General features: G+C 55.3%; 1 long non-coding RNA gene across 1 annotated transcript; it reads left to right on the forward strand.

The window, feature by feature from the left end:
* Window positions 1-3,816: 3,816 nt before the first annotated feature.
* Window positions 3,817-17,797, forward strand: LOC309622327. Its single transcript, XR_014240716.1, has 2 exons — window positions 3,817-4,217; window positions 12,293-17,797. It is a non-coding gene; the product is annotated as an uncharacterized lncRNA (long non-coding RNA).
* Window positions 17,798-23,773: the final 5,976 nt, after the last annotated feature.

Genomic DNA, 23,773 nt, shown 5'->3' on the forward strand with positions numbered 1-23,773 from the left:
TAGCTTTCAGGACTCCAAGCACTCTGACCTCCGCACCATTTCCCATGCTACCACACAGATCCCCCCACGTCTCCTCTCTGCCTGCTGAGCAACAAGCAGCCGTGTAGGCCCTTCGGAACACTTCTTGCATGCAGAACCCAAGGCGGCACACTGCTCTCTGTCTTCCTTTGGAAACCTAGGTTGTCGGAGCTTACCCACCTCACTAAGACAGTCTGAGCGGTTTCATGAGCTGGGGAACGTGGACTCAGTGAGGACCAGGGCCCTACCTGCACTCTGAAAATCACTCTGCTCAGCCTTCCATCCAGGAGCTCACACCGACTGGCTCGTTGGTTTAGCAGGACGTCTAAGTGAGTTCCAAGCTGAGCAAAGAACACACTTCCTCCTTTACCCTGCTAGGCCCACGGAAGAGGTAGAGCCAACTAGGCCTCGCTCAGGCCAGCCCTCCTTCAGGGATCTTGCCACAGTTCGAAGCCTGCACAGTAAAAGTTATTTAGCGAAGTTGCCAGGGTTTCGCCATGCTCTCCCTCGGCAGCTCCACTACTGCAGGGACTCATGTTTGCTGTGAACTAGGATAGGTGGCCCACTTCAAAAAGCAGTCTTTTCCCCTTTGGAAATGTGGATTCTTGTAGCCTCGGAGCTGTTTGCAAAACCCTAGGAAGGCCCAGCTTCTACTCACGGCAGGCACGCCCGGGGAGGAAACGAGTATGTTTCCCCAGAGAAACAGGCTGCTTGCAAGTGTCGAGCGGAGCTTCTCAGGTGCCCAGTGTGTCCCGTTTGTTTCCCTTCGCAGCTGACATCCTGCAGGTACTTATGCTGGGGGCTAACAAGGGTAGGTGGCTCTTCCGACAAAAGCAGCCTTTTCCTTTTGGAAGCTTGGATTGTAGTGTCTCAGGGGCTGCTTGCCAAACCTTGAAGTTGCCCAGGTTATAGCCTCCAGAGGTACGCTTGAGTAGCAAACGAGCACTTTCACCCGAGGAACAGGGTTCCTGTCACGCTGGAGGAGAGTTAATCCCGCAGACCTCGTTCCTCCTGGGAAAGCGCAAGGCCACCCTGAGCCTCAGGGTAGTGCCTAAGTTTCCACAGGGCAAGCTCTGCGTGCCTCGGTTTCCATGAGGTCTCCATCGTTGTTGTGCTTCAATGGAACGCGAGGATAGCTTTCAGGACTCCAAGCACTCTGACCTCCGCACCATTTCCCATGCTACCACACAGATCCCCCCACGTCTCCTCTCTGCCTGCTGAGCAACAAGCAGCCGTGTAGGCCCTTCGGAACACTTCTTGCATGCAGAACCCAAGGCGGCACACTGCTCTCTGTCTTCCTTTGGAAACCTAGGTGGTCGCAGCTTGCCCCAGCTCATGAAGACAGTCTGAGCCGTTCTCATGAGCTGGGAGACGTGGACTCAGTGAGGACCAGGGCCCTACCTGCACTCAGAAAAATCACTCTGCTCAGCCTTCCATCCAGGAGCTCACACCGACTGGCTCGTTGGTTTAGCAGGACGTCTAAGTGAGGTCCAAGCTGAGCAAAGAGCACACTTCCTCCTTTACCCTGCTAGGCCCACGGAAGAGGTAGAGCCAACTAGGCCTCGCTCAGGCCAGCCCTCCTTCAGGGATCTTGCCACACTTCGAAGCCTGCACAGTAAAAGATACTTAGCGAAGTTGCCAAGATTTCGCCATGCTCTCCCTCGGCAGCTCCACTACTGCAGGGACTCATGTTTGCTTTGAACTAGGATAGGTGTCCCTGCTTCCAAAAGCAGTCTTTTCCCCTTTGGAAATGTGGATTCTTGTAGCCTAGGAGCTGTTTGCGAAACCATATGAAGGCCCAGCTTTTACTCACTGCAGGCACGCCCGGGGAGGAAACGAGTATGTTTCCCCAGAGAAACAGGCTGCTTGCAAGTGTAGAGGGGAGCTTCTCAGGTGCCCAGTGTGTCCCGTTTGTTTCCCTTCGCAGCTCCCGTACTGCAGGTACTTATGCTGGGTGCTAACAAGAGTTGGTTGGCTCTGCCGACAAAAGCAGCCTTTTCCCTTTGGAAGCTTGGATTGTAGTGTCTCAGGGGCTGCTTGCCAAACCTTGAAGTTGCCCAGGTTATAGCCTCCGCAGGAACGCTTGCGTAGCAAACGAGCACTTTCTACCGATGAACAGGGTTCCTGTCACGCTGGAGGAGAGTTAATCCCGCAGACCTCGTTCCTCCTGGGAAAGCGCAAGTCCACCCTGAGCCTCAGGGTAGTGCCTAAGTTTCCAACGGGCAAGCTCTGCGTGCCTCGGTTTCCATGAGGTCTCCACCGTTGTTGTGCTTCAATGGAACGCGAAGATAGCTTTCAGGACTCCAAGCACTCTGACCTCCGCACCGTTTCCCATGCTACCACACGGATCCCCCCCACGTCTCCTCTCTGCCTGCTGAGCAACAAGCAGCCGTGTAGGCCCTTCAGAACACTTCTGCATGCAGAGCCCAAGGCGGCACACTGCTCTCTGTCTTCCTTTGGAAACCTAGGTTGTCGCAGCTTACCCAGCTCACCAAGACAGTCTGAGCCGGTGTCATGAGCTGGGGAAAGTGGACTCAGTGAGGACCAGGGCCCTACCTGCACTCAGAAAATCACTCTGCTCAGCCTTCCATCCAGGAGCTCACACCGACTGGCTCGTTGGTTTAGCAGGACGTCTAAGTGAGGTCCAAGCTGAGCAAAGAACACACTTCCTCCTTTACCCTGCTAGGCCCACGGAAGAGGTAGAGCCAACTAGGCCTCGCTCAGGCCAGCCCTCCTTCAGGGATCTTGCCACACTTCGAACCCTGCACAGTAAAAGATATTTAGCGAAGTTGCCAGGGTTTCGCCATTCTCCCTCGGCAGCTCCACTACTGCAGGGACTCATGTTTGCTGTGAACTAGGATAGGTGGCCCACTTCCAAAAGCAGTCTTTTCCCCTTTGGAAATGTGGATTCTTGTACCCTAGGAGCTGTTTGCGAAACCATAGGAAGGCCCAGCTTTTACTCACTGCAGGCACGCCCGGGGAGGAAACGAGTATGTTTCCCCAGAGAAACAGGCTGCTTGCAAGTGTCGAGGGGAGCTTCACAGGTGCCCAGTGTGTCCCGTTTGTTTCCCTTCGCAGCTCCCGTACTGCAGGTACTTATGCTGGGTGCTAACAAGGGTTCGTTGGCTCTGCCGAGAAAAGCAGCCTTTTCCCTTTGGAAGCTTGGATTGTAGTGTCTCAGGGGCTGCTTGCCAAACCTTGAAGTTGACCAGGTTATAGCCTCCGCAGGTACGCTTGCGTAGCAAACGAGCACTTTCACCCGAGGAACAGCGTTCCTATCACGCTGCAGGAGAGTTAATCCTGCAGACCTCGTTCCTCCTGGGAAAGCGCAAGGCCACCCTGAGCCTCAGGATAGTGCCTAAGTTTGCTCCGTGCAAGCTCTGCGTGCCTCGGTTTCCATGAGGTCTCCACCGTTGTTGTGCCTCAATGGAACTAGAGGATAGCTTTCAGGACTCCAAGCACTCTGGCCTCCGCACCGTTTCCCATGCTACCACACGGATTCCCCCCACGTCTCATCTCTGCCTGCTGAGCAACAAGCAGCCGTGTAGGCCCTTCAGAACACTTCTTGCATGCAGAGCCCAAGGCGGGACACTGCTCTCTGTCTTCCTTTGGAAACCTAGGTTGTCGGAGCTTACCCACCTCACGAAGACAGTCTGAGCCGGTTTCATGAGCTGGGGAACGTGGACTCAGTGAGGACCAGGGCCCTACCTGCACTCTGAAAATCACTCTGCTCAGCCTTCCATCCAGGAGCTCACACCGACTGGCTCGTTAGTTTAGCAGGACGTCTAAGTGAGGACCAAACTGAGCAAAGAGCACTCTTCCTCCTTTACCCTGCTAGGCCCACGGAAGAGGTAGAGCCAACTAGGCCTCGCTCAGGCCAGCCCTCCTTCAGGGATCTTGCCACACTTCGAAGCCTGCACAGTAAAAGATACTTAGCGAAGTTGCCAGGGTTTCGCCATGCTCTCCCTCGGCAGCTCCACTATTACAGGGACTCATGTTTGCTTTGAACTAGTATAGGTGTCCCTGCTTCCAAAAGCAGTCTTTTCCCCTTTGGAAATGTGCATTCTTGGAGCCTAGGAGCTGTTTGCGAAACCCTAGGAAGGCCCAGCTTCTACTCACTGCAGGCACGCCCGGGGAGGAAACGAGTATGTTTCCCCAGAGAAACAGGCTGCTTGCAAGGGTCGAGGGGAGCTTCTCAGGTGCCCAGTGTGTCCCGTTTGTTTCCCTTCGCAACTCCCGTACTGCAGGTACTTATGCTCGGTGCTAACAAGGGTTGGTTGGCTCTGCCGACAAAAGCAGCCTTTTCCCATGGAAGCTAGGATTGTAGTGTCTCAGGGGCTGCTTGCCAAACCTTGAAGTTGCCCAGGTTATAGCCTCCGCAGGAACGCTTGCGTAGCAAACGAGCACTTTCACCCGAGGAACAGGGTTCCTGTCACGCTGGAGGAGAGTTAATCCCGCAGACCTCGTTCCTCCTGGGAAAGCGCAAGTCCACCCTGAGCCTCAGGGTAGTGCCTAAGTTTCCAAAGGGCAAGCCCTGCGTGCCTCGGTTTCCATGAGGTCTCCACCGTTGTTGTGCTTCAATGGAACGCGAGGATATCTTTCAGGACTCCAAGCACTCTGACCTCCGCACCATTTCCCATGCTACCACACAGATCCCCCCACGTCTCCTCTCTGCCTGCTGAGCAACAAGCAGCCGTGTAGGCCCTTCGGAACACTTCTTGCATGCAGACCCCAAGGCGGCACACTGCTCTCTGTCTTCCTTTGGAAACCTAGGTTGTCGGAGCTTACCCACCTCACTAAGACAGTCTGAGCGGTTTCATGAGCTGGGGAACGTGGACTCAGTGAGGACCAGGGCCCTACCTGCACTCTGAAAATCACTCTGCTCAGCCTTCCATCCAGGAGCTCACACCGACTGGCTCGTTGGTTTAGCAGGACGTCTAAGTGAGTTCCAAGCTGAGCAAAGAACACACTTCCTCCTTTACCCTGCTAGGCCCACGGAAGAGGTAGAGCCAACTAGGCCTCGCTCAGGCCAGCCCTCCTTCAGGGATCTTGCCACAGTTCGAAGCCTGCACAGTAAAAGTTATTTAGCGAAGTTGCCAGGGTTTCGCCATGCTCTCCCTCGGCAGCTCCACTACTGCAGGGACTCATGTTTGCTGTGAACTAGGATAGGTGGCCCACTTCAAAAAGCAGTCTTTTCCCCTTTGGAAATGTGGATTCTTGTAGCCTCGGAGCTGTTTGCAAAACCCTAGGAAGGCCCAGCTTCTACTCACGGCAGGCACGCCCGGGGAGGAAACGAGTATGTTTCCCCAGAGAAACAGGCTGCTTGCAAGTGTCGAGCGGAGCTTCTCAGGTGCCCAGTGTGTCCCGTTTGTTTCCCTTCGCAGCTGACATCCTGCAGGTACTTATGCTGGGGGCTAACAAGGGTAGGTGGCTCTTCCGACAAAAGCAGCCTTTTCCTTTTGGAAGCTTGGATTGTAGTGTCTCAGGGGCTGCTTGCCAAACCTTGAAGTTGCCCAGGTTATAGCCTCCAGAGGTACGCTTGAGTAGCAAACGAGCACTTTCACCCGAGGAACAGGGTTCCTGTCACGCTGGAGGAGAGTTAATCCCGCAGACCTCGTTCCTCCTGGGAAAGCGCAAGGCCACCCTGAGCCTCAGGGTAGTGCCTAAGTTTCCACAGGGCAAGCTCTGCGTGCCTCGGTTTCCATGAGGTCTCCATCGTTGTTGTGCTTCAATGGAACGCGAGGATAGCTTTCAGGACTCCAAGCACTCTGACCTCCGCAACATTTCCCATGCTACCACACAGATCCCCCCACGTCTCCTCTCTGCCTGCTGAGCAACAAGCAGCCGTGTAGGCCCTTCGGAACACTTCTTGCATGCAGAACCCAAGGCGGCACACTGCTCTCTGTCTTCCTTTGGAAACCTAGGTGGTCGCAACTTGCCCCAGCTCATGAAGACAGTCTGAGCCGTTCTCATGAGCTGGGAGACGTGGACTCAGTGAGGACCAGGGCCCTACCTGCACTCAGAAAAATCACTCTGCTCAGCCTTCCATCCAGGAGCTCACACCGACTGGCTCGTTGGTTTAGCAGGACGTCTAAGTGAGGTCCAAGCTGAGCAAAGAGCACACTTCCTCCTTTACCCTGCTAGGCCCACGGAAGAGGTAGAGCCAACTAGGCCTCGCTCAGGCCAGCCCTCCTTCAGGGATCTTGCCACACTTCGAAGCCTGCACAGTAAAAGATACTTAGCGAAGTTGCCAAGATTTCGCCATGCTCTCCCTCGGCAGCTCCACTACTGCAGGGACTCATGTTTGCTTTGAACTAGGATAGGTGTCCCTGCTTCCAAAAGCAGTCTTTTCCCCTTTGGAAATGTGCATTCTTGGAGCCTAGGAGCTGTTTGCGAAACCATAGGAAGGCCCAGCTTTTACTCACTGCAGGCACGCCCGGGGAGGAAACGAGTATGTTTCCCCAGAGAAACAGGCTGCTTGCAAGTGTCGAGAAGAGCTTCTCAGGTGCCCAGTGTGTCCCGATTGTTTCCCTTCGCAGCTCCCGTACTGCAGGTACTTATGCTGGGTGCTAACAAGAGTTGGTTGGCTCTGCCGACAAAAGCAGCCTTTTCCCTTTGGAAGCTTGGATTGTAGTGTCTCAGGGGCTGCTTGCCAAACCTTGAAGTTGCCCAGGTTATAGCCTCCGCAGGTACGCTTGCGTAGCAAACGAGCACTTTCTACCGAAGAACAGGGTTCCTGTCACGCTGGAGGAGAGTTAATCCCGCAGACCTCCTTCCTCCTGGGAAAGCGCAAGGCCACCCTGAGCCTCAGGGTAGTGCCTAAGTTTCCAACGGGCAAGCTCTACGTGCCTCGGTTTCCATGAGGTCTCCACCGTTGTTGTGCTTCAATGGAACGCGAGGATAGCTTTCAGGACTCCAAGCACTCTGACCTCCGCACCGTTTCCCATGCTACCACACGGATCCCCCCCACGTCTCCTCTCTGCCTGCTGAGCAACAAGCAGCCGTGTAGGCCCTTCAGAACACTTCTTGCATGCAGAGCCCAAGGCGGCACACTGCTCTCTGTCTTCCTCTGGAAACCTAGGTTGTCGCAGCTTACCCAGCTCACCAAGACAGTCTGAGCCGGTCTCATGAGCTGGGGAACGTGGACTCAGTGAGGACCAGGGCCCTACCTGCACTCAGAAAATCACTCTGCTCAGCCTTCCATCCAGGAGCTCACACCGACTGGCTCGTTGGTTTAGCAGGACGTCTAAGTGAGGTCCAAGCTGAGCAAAGAACACACTTCCTCCTTTACCCTGCTAGGCCCACGGAAGAGGTAGAGCCAACTAGGCCTCGCTCAGGCCAGCCCTCCTTCAGGGATCTTGCCACACTTCGAAGCCTGCACAGTAAAAGATATTTAGCGAAGTTGCCAGGGTTTCGCCATTCTCCCTCGGCAGCTCCACTACTGCAGGGACTCATGTTTGCTGTGAACTAGGATAGGTGGCCCACTTCCAAAAGCAGTATTTTCCCCTTTGGAAATGTGGATTCTTGTAGCCTAGGAGCTGTTTGCGAAACCCCAGGAAGGCCCAGCTTTTACTCACTGCAGGCACGCCCGGGGAGGAAAGGAGTATGTTTCCCCAGAGAAACAGGCTGCTTGCAAGTGTCGAGGGGAGCTTCTCAGGTGCCCAGTGTGTCCCTTTTGTTTCCCTTCGCAGCTCCCGTACTGCAGGTACTGATGCTGGGTGCTAACAAGGGTTCGTTGGCTCTGCCGAGAAAAGCAGCCTTTTCCCTTTGGAAGCTTGGATTGTAGTGTCTCAGGGGCTGCTTGCCAAACCTTGAAGTTGACCAGGTTATAGCCTCCGCAGGTACGACTGCGTAGCAAACGAGCACTTTCACCCGAGGAACAGCGTTCCTATCACGCTGCAGGAGAGTTAATCCTGCAGACCTCGTTCCTCCTGGGAAAGCGCAAGGCCACCCTGAGCCTCAGGGTAGTGCCTAAGTTTGCTCCGTGCAAGCTCTGCGTGCCTCGGTTTCCATGAGGTCTCCACCGTTGTTGTGCCTCAATGGAACTAGAGGATAGCTTTCAGGACTCCAAGCACTCTGGCCTCCGCACCGTTTCCCATGCTACCACACGGATTCCCCCCACGTCTCCTCTCTGCCTGCTGAGCAACAAGCAGCCGTGTAGGCCCTTCAGAACACTTCTTGCATGCAGAGCCCAAGGCGGGACACTGCTCTCTGTCTTCCTTTGGAAACCTAGGTTGTCGGAGCTTACCCACCTCACGAAGACAGTCTGAGCCGCTCTCATGAGCTGGGGAACGTGGACTCAGTGAGGATCAGGGCCCTACCTGCACTCTGAAAATCACTCTGCTCAGCCTTCCATCCAGGAGCTCACACCGACTGGCTCGTTGGTTTAGCAGGACGTCTAAGTGAGGTCCAAGCTGAGCAAACAGCACTGTTCCTCCTTAAACCTGCTAGGCCCACGGAAGAGGTAGAGCCAACTAGGCCTCGCTCAGGCCAGCCCTCCTTCAGGGATCTTGCCACACTTCGAAGCCTGCACAGTAAAAGATACTTAGCGAAGTTGCCAGGGTTTCGCCATGCTCTCCCTCGGCAGCTCCACTATTGCAGGGACTCATGTTTGCTTTGAACTAGTATAGGTGTCCCTGCTTCCAAAAGCAGTCTTTTCCCCTTTGGAAATGTGGATTCTTGGAGCCTAGGAGCTGTTTGCGAAACCCTAGGAAGGCCCAGCTTCTACACACTGCAGGCACGCCCGGGGAGGAAACGAGAATATTCCCCAAGAGAAACAGGCTGCTTGCAAGTGTCGAGGGGAGCTTCTCAGGTGCCCAGTGTGTCCCGTTTGTTTCCCTTCGCAGCTCCCGTCCTGCAGGTACTTATGCTGGGTGCTAACAAGGGTAGGTGGCTCTGCCGACAAAAGCAGCGTTTTCCCTTTGGAAGCTTGGATTCTAGTGTCTCAGGGGCTGCTTGCCAAACCTTGAAGCTGCCCAGATTAAGCCTCCGCAGGTACGCTTGCGTAGCAAACGAGCACTTTCTACCGATGAACAGGGTTCCTGTCACGCTGGAGGAGAGTTAATCCCGCAGACCTCGTTCCTCCTGGGAAAGCACAAGGCCACCCTGAGCCTCAGGGTAGTGCCTAATTTTCCACCGGGCAAGCTCTGCGTGCCTCGGTTTCCATGAGGTCTCCACCGTTGTTGTGCTTCAATGGAATGCGAGGATAGCTTTCAGGATTCCAAGCACTCTGGCCTCCGCACCTTTTCCCATGCTACCACACGGATCCCCCCCAAGTCTCCTCTCTGCCTGCTGAGCAACAAGCAGCTGTGTAGGCCCTTCGGAACACTTCTTGCATGCAGAGCCCAAGGCGGCACACTGCTCTCTGTCTTCCTTTGGAAACCTAAGTTGCCGCAGCTTGCCCCAGCTCACGAAGACAGTCTGAGCCGGTCTCTTGTGCTGAGGAACGTGAACGGCGTGAGGACCAGGGCCCTACCTGTTCTCAGAAAATCATTCTGCTCAGCCTTCCATACAGGAGCTCACACCGACTGGCTCGTTGGTTTAGTAGGACGTCGATGTGAGGTCCATGCTAAGCAAAGAGCACAGTACTTCCTTTACCCTGCTAGGCCCCCGGAAGAGGTAGAGCCAATTAGGCCTCGCTCAGGCCAGCCCTCCTTCAGGGATCTTGCCCCACTTCTAAGCCTGCACAGTAAAAGATACTTAGCGAAGTTGCCAGGGTTTCGCCATGCTCTCCCTCGGCAGCTCCACTACAGCAGGGACTCATGCTTGCTTTGAATTTGGATAGGTGGCCCTGCTTCCAAAAGCAGTCTTTTCCACTTTGGAAATGTGGATTCTTGTAGCTTCGGAGCTGTTTGCGAAACCCTAGGAAGGCCCAGCTTCTACACACTGCAGGCACGCCCGGGGAGGAAACGAGAATATTCCCCAAGAGAAACAGGCTGCTTGCAAGTGTCGAGGGGAGCTTCTCAGGTGCCCAGTGTTTCCCGTTTGTTTCCCTTCGCAGCTCCCATCTTGCAGGTACTTATACTGGGTACTAACAAGGGTAGGTGGCTCTGCCGACAAAAGCAGCGTTTTCCCTTTGGAAGCTTGGATTCTAGTGTCTCAGGGGCTAATTGACAAACCTTGAAGCTGCCCAGATTAAACCTCCGCAGGTACGCTTGCGTAGCAAACGAGCACTTTCACCCGATGAACAGGGTTCCTGTCACGCTGGAGGAGAGTTAATCCCGCAGACCTCGTTCCTCCTGGGAAAGCACTAGGCCACCCTGAGCCTCATGGTAGTGCCTAAGTTTCCAACGGGCAAGCTCTGCGTGCCTCGGTTTCCATGAGGTCTCCACCGTTGTTGTGCTTCAATGGAACGTGAGGATAGCTTTCAGGACTCCAAGCACTCTGACCTCCGCACCGTTTCCCATGCTACCACACGGATCCCCCCCACGTCTCCTCTCTGCCTGCTGAGCAACAAGCAGCCGTGTAGGCCCTTCGGAACACTTCTTGCATGCAGAGCCCATGGCGGCACTCTGCTCTCTCTCTTCCTTTGGAAACCAAGGTGGTCGCAGCTTGCCCCAGCTCACGAAGACAGTCTGAGCCGGTCTCATGAGCTGGGGAACGTGGACTCAGTGAGGACCAGGGCCCTACCTGCACTCAGAAAAACACTCTGCTCAGCCTTCCATCCAGTTGCTCACACCGACTGGCTCGTTGGTTTAGCAGGACGTCGATGTGAGGTCCAAGCTGAGCAAAGAGCACAATTCCTCCTTTAGCCTGCTAGGCCCCCGGAAGAGGTAGAGCCAACTAGGCCTCGCTCAGGCCAGCCCTCCTTCAGGGTTCTTGCCACACTTCGAAGCCTGCACAGTAAAAGATACTAGCGAAGTTGCCAGGGTTTCACCATGCTCTCCCTCGGCAGCTCCACTACTGCAGGGACTCATGTTTGCTGTGAACGAGGATAGGTGGCCCTGCTTCCAAAAGCAGTCTTTTCCGCTTTGGAAATGTCGTTTCTTGTAGCCTCGGAGCTGTTTGCGAAACTCTAGGAAGGCCCAGCTTCTACACACTGCAGGCACGCCCGGGGAGGAAACGAGTATGTTCCCCCAGAGAAACAGGCTGCTTGCAAGTGTCGAGGGGAGCTTCTCAGGTGCCCAGTGTGTCCCGTTAGTTTCCCTTCGCAGCTCCCATCCTTCAGGTACTTATGCTGGGTGCTAACTAGGTTAGGTGGCTCTACCGACAAAAGCAGCCTTTTCCCTTTGGAAGCTTGGATTCTAGTGTCTCAGGGGCTGTTTGACAATCCTTGAAGCTGCCCAGATTACTGCCTCCGCAGGTACGCTTGCGTAGCAAACGAGCACTTTCTACCGATGAACAGGGTTCCTGTCACGCTGGAGGACAGTTAATCCCTCAGACTTCGTTCGTCCTGGGAAAGCGCAAGGCCACCCTGAGCCTCAGGGTAGTGCCTAAGTTTCCAACGGGCAAGCTCTGCGTGCCTCGGTTTCCATGAGGTCTCCATCGTTGTTGTGCTTCAATGGATCGCGAGGATAGCTTTCAGGACCCCAAGCACTCTGACCTCCGCACCGTTTCCCATGCTACCACACGGATCCCCCCCACGTCTCCTCTCTGCCTGCTGAGCAACAAGCAGCCGTGTAGGCCCTTCGGAACACTTCTTGCATGCAGAGCCCATGGCGGCACTCTGCTCTCTCTCTTCCTTTGGAAACCAAGGTGGTCGCAGCTTGCCCCAGCTCACGAAGACAGTCTGAGCCGGTCTCATGAGCTGGGGAACGTGGACTCAGTGAGGACCAGGGCCCTACCTGCACTCAGAAAAACACTCTGCTCAGCCTTCCATCCAGTTGCTCACACCGACTGGCTCGTTGGTTTAGCAGGACGTCGATGTGAGGTCCAAGCTGAGCAAAGAGCACAATTCCTCCTTTAGCCTGCTAGGCCCCCGGAAGAGGTAGAACCAACTAGGCCTCGCTCAGGCCAGCCCTCCTTCAGGGATCTTGCCACACTTCGAAGCCTGCACAGTAAAAGATACGTAGCGAAGTTGCCAGGGTTTCGCCATGCTCTCCCTCGGCAGCTCCACTACTGCAGGGACTCATGTTTGCTGTGAACGAGGATAGGTGGCCCTGCTTCCAAAAGCAGTCTTTTCCGCTTTGGAAATGTCGTTTCTTGTAGCCTCGGAGCTGTTTGCGAAACTCTAGGAAGGCCCAGCTTCTACACACTGCAGGCACGCCCGGGGAGGAAACGAGTATGTTCCCCCAGAGAAACAGGCTGCTTGCAAGTGTCGAGGGGAGTTTCTCAGGTGCCCAGTGTGTCCCGTTTGTTTCCCTTCGCAGCTCCCATCCTGCAGGTACTTATGCTGGGTGCTAACAAGGGTAGGTGGCTCTGCCGACAAAAGCAGCCTTTTCCCTTTGGAAGCTTGGATTCTAGTGATTCACGGGCTGCTTTCCAAACCTTGGAGTTTCCCAGCTTATAGCCTTCGCAGGTACGCTTGAGTAGCAAACGAGCACTTTCACCCGAGGAAGAGTGTTCCTGTCCCGCTAGAGGAGAGTTAATCCTGCAGACCTCGTTCCTCCTGGGAAAGCGCAAGGCCACCCTGAGCCTCAGGGTAGTGCCTAATTTTCCACCGGGCAAGCTCTGCGTGCCTCGGTTTCCATGAGGTCTCCACCGTTGTTGTGCTTCAATGGAATGCGAGGATAGCTTTCAGGATTCCAAGCACTCTGGCCTCCGCACCTTTTCCCATGCTACCACACGGATCCCCCCCACGTCTCCTCTCTGCCTGCTGAGCAACAAGCAGCTGTGTAGGCCCTTCGGAACACTTCTTGCATGCAGAGCCCAAGGCGGCACACTGCTCTCTGTCTTCCTTTGGAAACCTAGGTTGCCGCAGCTTGCCCCAGCTCACGAAGACAGTCTGAGCCGGTCTCATGTCCTGAGGAACGTGAACTCCGTGAGGACCAGGGCCCTACCTGCTCTCAGAAAATCATTCTGCTCAGCCTTCCATACAGGAGCTCACACCGACTGGCTCGTTGGTTTAGCAGGACGTCGATGTGAGGTCCATGCTAAGCAAAGAGCACAGTACTTCCTTTACCCTGCTAGGCCCCCGGAAGAGGTAGAGCCAATTAGGCCTCGCTCAGGCCAGCCCTCCTTCAGGGATCTTGCCCCACTTCTAAGCCTGCACAGTAAAAGATACTTAGCGAAATTGCCAGGGTTTCGCCATGCTCTCCCTCGGCAGCTCCACTACTGCAGGGACTCATGTTTGCTTTGAACTTGGATAGGTGGCCCTGCTTCCAAAAGCAGTCTTTTCCACTTTGGAAATGTGGATTCTTGTAGCCTCGGAGCTGTTTGCGAAACCCTAGGAAGGCCCAGCTTCTACACACTGCTGGCACGCCCGGGGAGGAAACGAGAATATTCCCCAAGAGAAACAGGCTGCTTGCAAGTGTCGAGGGGAGCTTCTCAGGTGCCCAGTGTTTCCCGTTTGTTTCCCTTCGCAGCTCCCATCTTGCAGGTACTTATACTGGGTACTAACAAGGGTAGGTGGCTCTGCCGACAAAAGCAGCGTTTTCCCTTTGGAAGCTTGGATTCTAGTGTCTCAGGGGCTAATTGACAAACCTTGAAGCTGCCCAGATTAAGCCTCCGCAGGTACGCTTGCGTAGCAAACGAGCACTTTCTACCGATGAACAGGGTTCCTGTCACGCTGGAGGAGAGTTAATCCCGCAGACCTCGTTCCTCCTGGGAAAGCGCAAGGCCACCCTGAGCCTCCGGGTAGATCCTAAGTTTCCACCGGGCAAGCTCTGCGTGCCTCGGTTTCCATGAGGTCTCCACCGTTGTTGTGCTTCAATGGAACGCGAGGATAGCTTTCAGGACTCCAAGCACTCTGACCTCCGCACCGTTTCCCATGCTACCACACGGATCCCCCCCACGTCTCCTCTCTGCCTGCTGAGCAACAAGCAGCCGTGTAGGCCCTTCGGAACACTTCTTGCATGCAGAGCCCATGGCGGCACTCTGCTCTCTCTCTTCCTTTGGAAACCAAGGTGGTCGCAGCTTGCCCCAGCTCACGAAGACAGTCTGAGCCGGTCTCATGAGCTGGGGAACGTGGACTCAGTGAGGACCAGGGCCCTACCTGCACTCAGAAAAACACTCTGCTCAGCCTTCCATCCAGTTGCTCACACCGACTGGCTCGTTGGTTTAGCAGGACGTCGATGTGAGGTCCAAGCTGAGCAAAGAGCACAATTCCTCCTTTAGCCTGCTAGGCCCCCGGAAGAGGTAGAGCCAACTAGGCCTCGCTCAGGCCAGCCCTCCTTCAGGGATCTTGCCACACTTCGAAGCCTGCACAGTAAAAGATACTAGCGAAGTTGCCAGGGTTTCGCCATGCTCTCCCTCGGCAGCTCCACTACTGCAGGGACTCATGTTTGCTGTGAACGAGGATAGGTGGCCCTGCTTCCAAAAGCAGTCTTTTCCGCTTTGGAAATGTCGTTTCTTGTAGCCTCGGAGCTGTTTGCGAAACTCTAGGAAGGCCCAGCTTCTACACACTGCAGGCACGCCCGGGGAGGAAACGAGTATGTTCCCCCAGAGAAACAGGCTGCTTGCAAGTGTCGAGGGGAGCTTCTCAGGTGCCCAGTGTGTCCCGTTAGTTTCCCTTCGCAGCTCCCATCCTTCAGGTACTTATGCTGGGTGCTAACTAGGTTAGGTGGCTCTACCGACAAAAGCAGCCTTTTCCCTTTGGAAGCTTGGATTCTAGTGTCTCAGGGGCTGTTTGACAATCCTTGAAGCTGCCCAGATTACTGCCTCCGCAGGTACGCTTGCGTAGCAAACGAGCACTTTCTACCGATGAACAGGGTTCCTGTCACGCTGGAGGACAGTTAATCCCTCAGACCTCTTTCGTCCTGGGAAAGCGCAAGGCCACCCTGAGCCTCAGGGTAGTGCCTAAGTTTCCAACGGGCAAGCTCTGCGTGCCTCGGTTTCCATGAGGTCTGCATCGTTGTTGTGCTTCAGTGGAACGCGAGGATAGCTTTCAGGACCCCAAGCACTCTGGCCTCCACACCGTTTCCCATGCTACCACACGGATCCCCCCCACGTCTCCTCTCTGCCTGCTGAGCAACAAGCAGCCGTGTAGGCCCTTCGGAACACTTCTTGCATGCAGAGCCCATGGCGGCACTCTGCTCTCTCTCTTCCTTTGGAAACCAAGGTGGTCGCAGCTTGCCCCAGCTCACGAAGACAGTCTGAGCCGGTCTCATGAGCTGGGGAACGTGGACTCAGTGAGGACCAGGGCCCTACCTGCACTCAGAAAAACACTCTGCTCAGCCTTCCATCCAGTTGCTCACACCGACTGGCTCGTTGGTTTAGCAGGACGTCGATGTGAGGTCCAAGCTGAGCAAAGAGCACAATTCCTCCTTTAGCCTGCTAGGCCCCCGGAAGAGGTAGAACCAACTAGGCCTCGCTCAGGCCAGCCCTCCTTCAGGGATCTTGCCACACTTCGAAGCCTGCACAGTAAAAGATACTTAGCGAAGTTGCCAGGGTTTCGCCATGCTCTCCCTCGGCAGCTCCACTACTGCAGGGACTCATGTTTGCTGTGAACGAGGATAGGTGGCCCTGCTTCCAAAAGCAGTCTTTTCCGCTTTGGAAATGTCGTTTCTTGTAGCCTCGGAGCTGTTTGCGAAACTCTAGGAAGGCCCAGCTTCTACACACTGCAGGCACACCCGGGGAGGAAACGAGTATGTTCCCCCAGAGAAACAGGCTGCTTGCAAGTGTCGAGGGGAGTTTCTCAGGTGCCCAGTGTGTCCCGTTTGTTTCCCTTCGCAGCTCCCATCCTGCAGGTACTTATGCTGGGTGCTAACAAGGGTAGGTGGCTCTGCCGACAAAAGCAGCCTTTTCCCTTTGGAAGCTTGGATTCTAGTGATTCACGGGCTGCTTTCCAAACCTTGGAGTTTCCCAGCTTATAGCCTTCGCAGGTACGCTTGAGTAGCAAACGAGCACTTTCACCCGAGGAAGAGTGTTCCTGTCCCGCTAGAGGAGAGTTAATCCTGCAGACCTCGTTCCTCCTGGGAAAGCGCAAGGCCACCCTGAGCCTCAGGGTAGTGCCTAATTTTCCACCGGGCAAGCTCTGCGTGCCTCGGTTTCCATGAGGTCTCCACCGTTGTTGTGCTTCAATGGAATGCGAGGATAGCTTTCAGGATTCCAAGCACTCTGGCCTCCGCACCTTTTCCCATGCTACCACACGGATCCCCCCCACGTCTCCTCTCTGCCTGCTGAGCAACAAGCAGCTGTGTAGGCCCTTCGGAACACTTCTTGCATGCAGAGCCCAAGGCGGCACACTGCTCTCTGTCTTCCTTTGGAAACCTAGGTTGCCGCAGCTTGCCCCAGCTCACGAAGACAGTCTGAGCCGGTCTCATGTGCTGAGGAACGTGAACTCCGTGAGGACCAGGGCCCTACCTGCTCTCAGAAAATCATTCTGCTCAGCCTTCCATACAGGAGCTCACACCGACTGGCTCGTTGGTTTAGCAGGACGTCGATGTGAGGTCCATGCTAAGCAAAGAGCACAGTACTTCCTTTACCCTGCTAGGCCCCCGGAAGAGGTAGAGCCAATTAGGCCTCGCTCAGGCCAGCCCTCCTTCAGGGATCTTGCCCCACTTCTAAGCCTGCACAGTAAAAGATACTTAGCGAAATTGCCAGGGTTTCGCCATGCTCTCCCTCGGCAGCTCCACTACTGCAGGGACTCATGTTTGCTTTGAACTTGGATAGGTGGCCCTGCTTCCAAAAGCAGTCTTTTCCACTTTGGAAATGTGGATTCTTGTAGCCTCGGAGCTGTTTGCGAAACCCTAGGAAGGCCCAGCTTCTACACACTGCAGGCACGCCCGGGGAGGAAACGAGAATATTCCCCAAGAGAAACAGGCTGCTTGCAAGTGTCGAGGGGAGCTTCTCAGGTGCCCAGTGTTTCCCGTTTGTTTCCCTTCGCAGCTCCCATCTTGCAGGTACTTATACTGGGTACTAACAAGGGTAGGTGGCTCTGCCGACAAAAGCAGCGTTTTCCCTTTGGAAGCTTGGATTCTAGTGTCTCAGGGGCTAATTGACAAACCTTGAAGCTGCCCAGATTAAGCCTCCGCAGGTACGCTTGCGTAGCAAACGAGCACTTTCTACCGATGAACAGGGTTCCTGTCACGCTGGAGGAGAGTTAATCCCGCAGACCTCGTTCCTCCTGGGAAAGCGCAAGGCCACCCTGAGCCTCCGGGTAGATCCTAAGTTTCCACCGGGCAAGCTCTGCGTGCCTCGGTTTCCATGAGGTCTCCACCGTTGTTGTGCTTCAATGGAACGCGAGGATAGCTTTCAGGACTCCAAGCACTCTGACCTCCGCACCGTTTCCCATGCTACCACACGGATCCCCCCCACGTCTCCTCTCTGCCTGCTGAGCAACAAGCAGCCGTGTAGGCCCTTCGGAACACTTCTTGCATGCAGAGCCCATGGCGGCACTCTGCTCTCTCTCTTCCTTTGGAAACCAAGGTGGTCGCAGCTTGCCCCAGCTCACGAAGACAGTCTGAGCCGGTCTCATGAGCTGGGGAACGTGGACTCAGTGAGGACCAGGGCCCTACCTGCACTCAGAAAAACACTCTGCTCAGCCTTCCATCCAGTTGCTCACACCGACTGGCTCGTTGGTTTAGCAGGACGTCGATGTGAGGTCCAAGCTGAGCAAAGAGCACAATTCCTCCTTTAGCCTGCTAGGCCCCCGGAAGAGGTAGAGCCAACTAGGCCTCGCTCAGGCCAGCCCTCCTTCAGGGATCTTGCCACACTTCGAAGCCTGCACAGTAAAAGATACTAGCGAAGTTGCCAGGGTTTCGCCATGCTCTCCCTCGGCAGCTCCACTACTGCAGGGACTCATGTTTGCTGTGAACGAGGATAGGTGGCCCTGCTTCCAAAAGCAGTCTTTTCCGCTTTGGAAATGTCGTTTCTTGTAGCCTCGGAGCTGTTTGCGAAACTCTAGGAAGGCCCAGCTTCTACACACTGCAGGCACGCCCGGGGAGGAAACGAGTATGTTCCCCCAGAGAAACAGGCTGCTTGCAAGTGTCGAGGGGAGCTTCTCAGGTGCCCAGTGTGTCCCGTTAGTTTCCCTTCGCAGCTCCCATCCTGCAGGTACTTATGCTGGGTGCTAACTAGGTTAGGTGGCTCTACCGACAAAAGCAGCCTTTTCCCTTTGGAAGCTTGGATTCTAGTGTCTCAGGGGCTGTTTGACAATCCTTGAAGCTGCCCAGATTACTGCCTCCGCAGGTACGCTTGCGTAGCAAACGAGCACTTTCTACCGATGAACAGGGTTCCTGTCACGCTGGAGGACAGTTAATCCCTCAGACCTCTTTCGTCCTGGGAAAGCGCAAGGCCACCCTGAGCCTCAGGGTAGTGCCTAAGTTTCCAACGGGCAAGCTCTGCGTGCCTCGGTTTCCATGAGGTCTGCATCGTTGTTGTGCTTCAGTGGAACGCGAGGATAGCTTTCAGGACCCCAAGCACTCTGACCTCCACACCGTTTCCCATGCTACCACACGGATCCCCCCCACGTCTCCTCTCTGCCTGCTGAGCAACAAGCAGCCGTGTAGGCCCTTCGGAACACTTCTTGCATGCAGAGCCCATGGCGGCACTCTGCTCTCTCTCTTCCTTTGGAAACCAAGGTGGTCGCAGCTTGCCCCAGCTCACGAAGACAGTCTGAGCCGGTCTCATGAGCTGGGGAACGTGGACTCAGTGAGGACCAGGGCCCTACCTGCACTCAGAAAAACACTCTGCTCAGCCTTCCATCCAGTTGCTCACACCGACTGGCTCGTTGGTTTAGCAGGACGTCGATTTGAGGTCCAAGCTGAGCAAAGAGCACAATTCCTCCTTTAGCCTGCTAGGCCCCCGGAAGAGGTAGAACCAACTAGGCCTCGCTCAGGCCAACCCTCCTTCAGGGATCTTGCCACACTTCGAAGCCTGCACAGTAAAAGATACGTAGCGAAGTTGCCAGGGTTTCGCCATGCTCTCCCTCGGCAGCTCCACTACTGCAGGGACTCATGTTTGCTGTGAACGAGGATAGGTGGCCCTGCTTCCAAAAGCAGTCTTTTCCGCTTTGGAAATGTCGTTTCTTGTAGCCTCGGAGCTGTTTGCGAAACTCTAGGAAGGCCCAGCTTCTACACACTGCAGGCACGCCCGGGGAGGAAACGAGTATGTTCTCCCAGAGAAACAGGCTGCTTGCAAGTGTCGAGGGGAGTTTCTCAGGTGCCCAGTGTGTCCCGTTTGTTTCCCTTCGCAGCTCCCATCCTGCAGGTACTTATGCTGGGTGCTAACAAGGGTAGGTGGCTCTACCGACAAAAGCAGCCTTTTCCCTTTGGAAGCTTGGATTATAGTGTCTCAGGGGCTGTTTGACAATCCTTGAAGCTGCCCAGATTACTGCCTCCGCAGGTACGCTTGCGTAGCAAACGAGCACTTTCTACCGATGAACAGGGTTCCTGTCACGCTGGAGGACAGTTAATCCCTCAGACCTCTTTCGTCCTGGGAAAGCGCAAGGCCACCCTGAGCCTCAGGGTAGTGCCTAAGTTTCCAACGGGCAAGCTCTGCGTGCCTCGGTTTCCATGAGGTCTGCATCGTTGTTGTGCTTCAGTGGAACGCGAGGATAGCTTTCAGGACCCCAAGCACTCTGACCTCCACACCGTTTCCCATGCTACCACACGGATCCCCCCCACGTCTCCTCTCTGCCTGCTGAGCAACAAGCAGCCGTGTAGGCCCTTCGGAACACTTCTTGCATGCAGAGCCCATGGCGGCACTCTGCTCTCTCTCTTCCTTTGGAAACCAAGGTGGTCGCAGCTTGCCCCAGCTCACGAAGACAGTCTGAGCCGGTCTCATGAGCTGGGGAACGTGGACTCAGTGAGGACCAGGGCCCTACCTGCACTCAGAAAAACACTCTGCTCAGCCTTCCATCCAGTTGCTCACACCGACTGGCTCGTTGGTTTAGCAGGACGTCGATGTGAGGTCCAAGCTGAGCAAAGAGCACAATTCCTCCTTTAGCCTGCTAGGCCCCCGGAAGAGGTAGAACCAACTAGGCCTCGCTCAGGCCAGCCCTCCTTCAGGGATCTTGCCACACTTCGAAGCCTGCACAGTAAAAGATACGTAGCGAAGTTGCCAGGGTTTCGCCATGCTCTCCCTCGGCAGCTCCACTACTGCAGGGACTCATGTTTGCTGTGAACGAGGATAGGTGGCCCTGCTTCCAAAAGCAGTCTTTTCCGCTTTGGAAATGTCGTTTCTTGTAGCCTCGGAGCTGTTTGCGAAACTCTAGGAAGGCCCAGCTTCTACACACTGCAGGCACGCCCGGGGAGGAAACGAGTATGTTCCCCCAGAGAAACAGGCTGCTTGCAAGTGTCGAGGGGAGTTTCTCAGGTGCCCAGTGTGTCCCGTTTGTTTCCCTTCGCAGCTCCCATCCTGCAGGTACTTATGCTGGGTGCTAACAAGGGTAGGTGGCTCTGCCGACAAAAGCAGCCTTTTCCCTTTGGAAGCTTGGATTCTAGTGATTCACGGGCTGCTTTCCAAACCTTGGAGTTTCCCAGCTTATAGCCTTCGCAGGTACGCTTGAGTAGCAAACGAGCACTTTCACCCGAGGAAGAGTGTTCTTGTCCCGCCAGAGGAGAGTTAATCCTGCAGACCTCGTTCCTCCTGGGAAAGCGCAAGGCCACCCTGAGCCTCAGGGTAGTGCCTAATTTTCCACCGGGCAAGCTCTGCGTGCCTCGGTTTCCATGAGGTCTCCACCGTTGTTGTGCTTCAATGGAATGCGAGGATAGCTTTCAGGATTCCAAGCACTCTGGCCTCCGCACCTTTTCCCATGCTACCACACGGATCCCCCCCAAGTCTCCTCTCTGCCTGCTGAGCAACAAGCAGCTGTGTAGGCCCTTCGGAACACTTCTTGCATGCAGAGACCAAGGCGGCACACTGCTCTCTGTCTTCCTTTGGAAACCTAGGTTGCCGCAGCTTGCCCCAGCTCACGAAGACAGTCTGAGCCGGTCTCATGTGCTGAGGAACGTGAACTCCGTGAGGACCAGGGCCCTACCTGCTCTCAGAAAATCATTCTGCTCAGCCTTCCATACAGGAGCTCACACCGACTGGCTCGTTGGTTTAGCAGGACGTCGATGTGAGGTCCATGCTAAGCAAAGAGCACAGTACTTCCTTTACCCTGCTAGGCCCCCGGAAGAGGTAGAGCCAATTAGGCCTCGCTCAGGCCAGCCCTCCTTCAGGGATCTTGCCCCACTTCTAAGCCTGCACAGTAAAAGATACTTAGCGAAATTGCCAGGGTTTCGCCATGCTCTCCCTCGGCAGCTCCACTACTGCAGGGACTCATGTTTGCTTTGAACTTGGATAGGTGGCCCTGCTTCCAAAAGCAGTCTTTTCCACTTTGGAAATGTGGATTCTTGTAGCCTCGGAGCTGTTTGCGAAACCCTAGGAAGGCCCAGCTTCTACACACTGCTGGCACGCCCGGGGAGGAAACGAGAATATTCCCCAAGAGAAACAGGCTGCTTGCAAGTGTCGAGGGGAGCTTCTCAGGTGCCCAGTGTTTCCCGTTTGTTTCCCTTCGCAGCTCCCATCTTGCAGGTACTTATACTGGGTACTAACAAGGGTAGGTGGCTCTGCCGACAAAAGCAGCGTTTTCCCTTTGGAAGCTTGGATTCTAGTGTCTCAGGGGCTAATTGACAAACCTTGAAGCTGCCCAGATTAAGCCTCCGCAGGTACGCTTGCGTAGCAAACGAGCACTTTCTACCGATGAACAGGGTTCCTGTCACGCTGGAGGAGAGTTAATCCCGCAGACCTCGTTCCTCCTGGGAAAGCGCAAGGCCACCCTGAGCCTCCGGGTAGATCCTAAGTTTCCACCGGGCAAGCTCTGCGTGCCTCGGTTTCCATGAGGTCTCCACCGTTGTTGTGCTTCAATGGAACGCGAGGATAGCTTTCAGGACTCCAAGCACTCTGACCTCCGCACCGTTTCCCATGCTACCACACGGATCCCCCCCACGTCTCCTCTCTGCCTGCTGAGCAACAAGCAGCCGTGTAGGCCCTTCGGAACACTTCTTGCATGCAGAGCCCATGGCGGCACTCTGCTCTCTCTCTTCCTTTGGAAACCAAGGTGGTCGCAGCTTGCCCCAGCTCACGAAGACAGTCTGAGCCGGTCTCATGAGCTGGGGAACGTGGACTCAGTGAGGACCAGGGCCCTACCTGCACTCAGAAAAACACTCTGCTCAGCCTTCCATCCAGTTGCTCACACCGACTGGCTCGTTGGTTTAGCAGGACGTCGATGTGAGGTCCAAGCTGAGCAAAGAGCACAATTCCTCCTTTAGCCTGCTAGGCCCCCGGAAGAGGAAGAGCCAGCTAGGCCTCGCTCAGGCCAGCCCTCCTTCAGGGATCTTGCCACACTTCGAAGCCTGCACAGTAAAAGATACTAGCGAAGTTGCCAGGGTTTCGCCATGCTCTCCCTCGGCAGCTCCACTACTGCAGGGACTCATGTTTGCTGTGAAAGAGGATAGGTGGCCCTGCTTCCAAAAGCAGTCTTTTCCGCTTTGGAAATGTCGTTTCTTGTAGCCTCGGAGCTGTTTGCGAAACTCTAGGAAGGCCCAGCTTCTACACACTGCAGGCACGCCCGGGGAGGAAACGAGTATGTTCCCCCAGAGAAACAGGCTGCTTGCAAGTGTCGAGGGGAGCTTCTCAGGTGCCCAGTGTGTCCCGTTAGTTTCCCTTCGCAGCTCCCATCCTGCAGGTACTTATGCTGGGTGCTAACTAGGTTAGGTGGCTCTACCGACAAAAGCAGCCTTTTCCCTTTGGAAGCTTGGATTCTAGTGTCTCAGGGGCTGTTTGACAATCCTTGAAGCTGCCCAGATTACTGCCTCCGCAGGTACGCTTGCGTAGCAAACGAGCACTTTCTACCGATGAACAGGGTTCCTGTCACGCTGGAGGACAGTTAATCCCTCAGACCTCTTTCGTCCTGGGAAAGCGCAAGGCCACCCTGAGCCTCAGGGTAGTGCCTAAGTTTCCAACGGGCAAGCTCTGCGTGCCTCGGTTTCCATGAGGTCTGCATCGTTGTTGTGCTTCAGTGGAACGCGAGGATAGCTTTCAGGACCCCAAGCACTCTGACCTCCACACCGTTTCCCATGCTACCACACGGATCCCCCCCACGTCTCCTCTCTGCCTGCTGAGCAACAAGCAGCCGTGTAGGCCCTTCGGAACACTTCTTGCATGCAGAGCCCATGGCGGCACTCTGCTCTCTCTCTTCCTTTGGAAACCAAGGTGGTCGCAGCTTGCCCCAGCTCACGAAGACAGTCTGAGCCGGTCTCATGAGCTGGGGAACGTGGACTCAGTGAGGACCAGGGCCCTACCTGCACTCAGAAAAACACTCTGCTCAGCCTTCCATCCAGTTGCTCACACCGACTGGCTCGTTGGTTTAGCAGGACGTCGATGTGAGGTCCAAGCTGAGCAAAGAGCACAATTCCTCCTTTAGCCTGCTAGGCCCCCGGAAGAGGTAGAACCAACTAGGCCTCGCTCAGGCCAGCCCTCCTTCAGGGATCTTGCCACACTTCGAAGCCTGCACAGTAAAAGATACGTAGCGAAGTTGCCAGGGTTTCGCCATGCTCTCCCTCGGCAGCTCCACTACTGCAGGGACTCATGTTTGCTGTGAACGAGGATAGGTGGCCCTGCTTCCAAAAGCAGTCTTTTCCGCTTTGGAAATGTCGTTTCTTGTAGCCTCGGAGCTGTTTGCGAAACTCTAGGAAGGCCCAGCTTCTACACACTGCAGGCACGCCCGGGG

Source organism: Balaenoptera borealis (assembly GCF_965194805.1).
Source record: "Balaenoptera borealis genome assembly, contig: HAP1_SCAFFOLD_2137, whole genome shotgun sequence".
Taxonomy (NCBI): domain Eukaryota; kingdom Metazoa; phylum Chordata; class Mammalia; order Artiodactyla; family Balaenopteridae; genus Balaenoptera; species Balaenoptera borealis.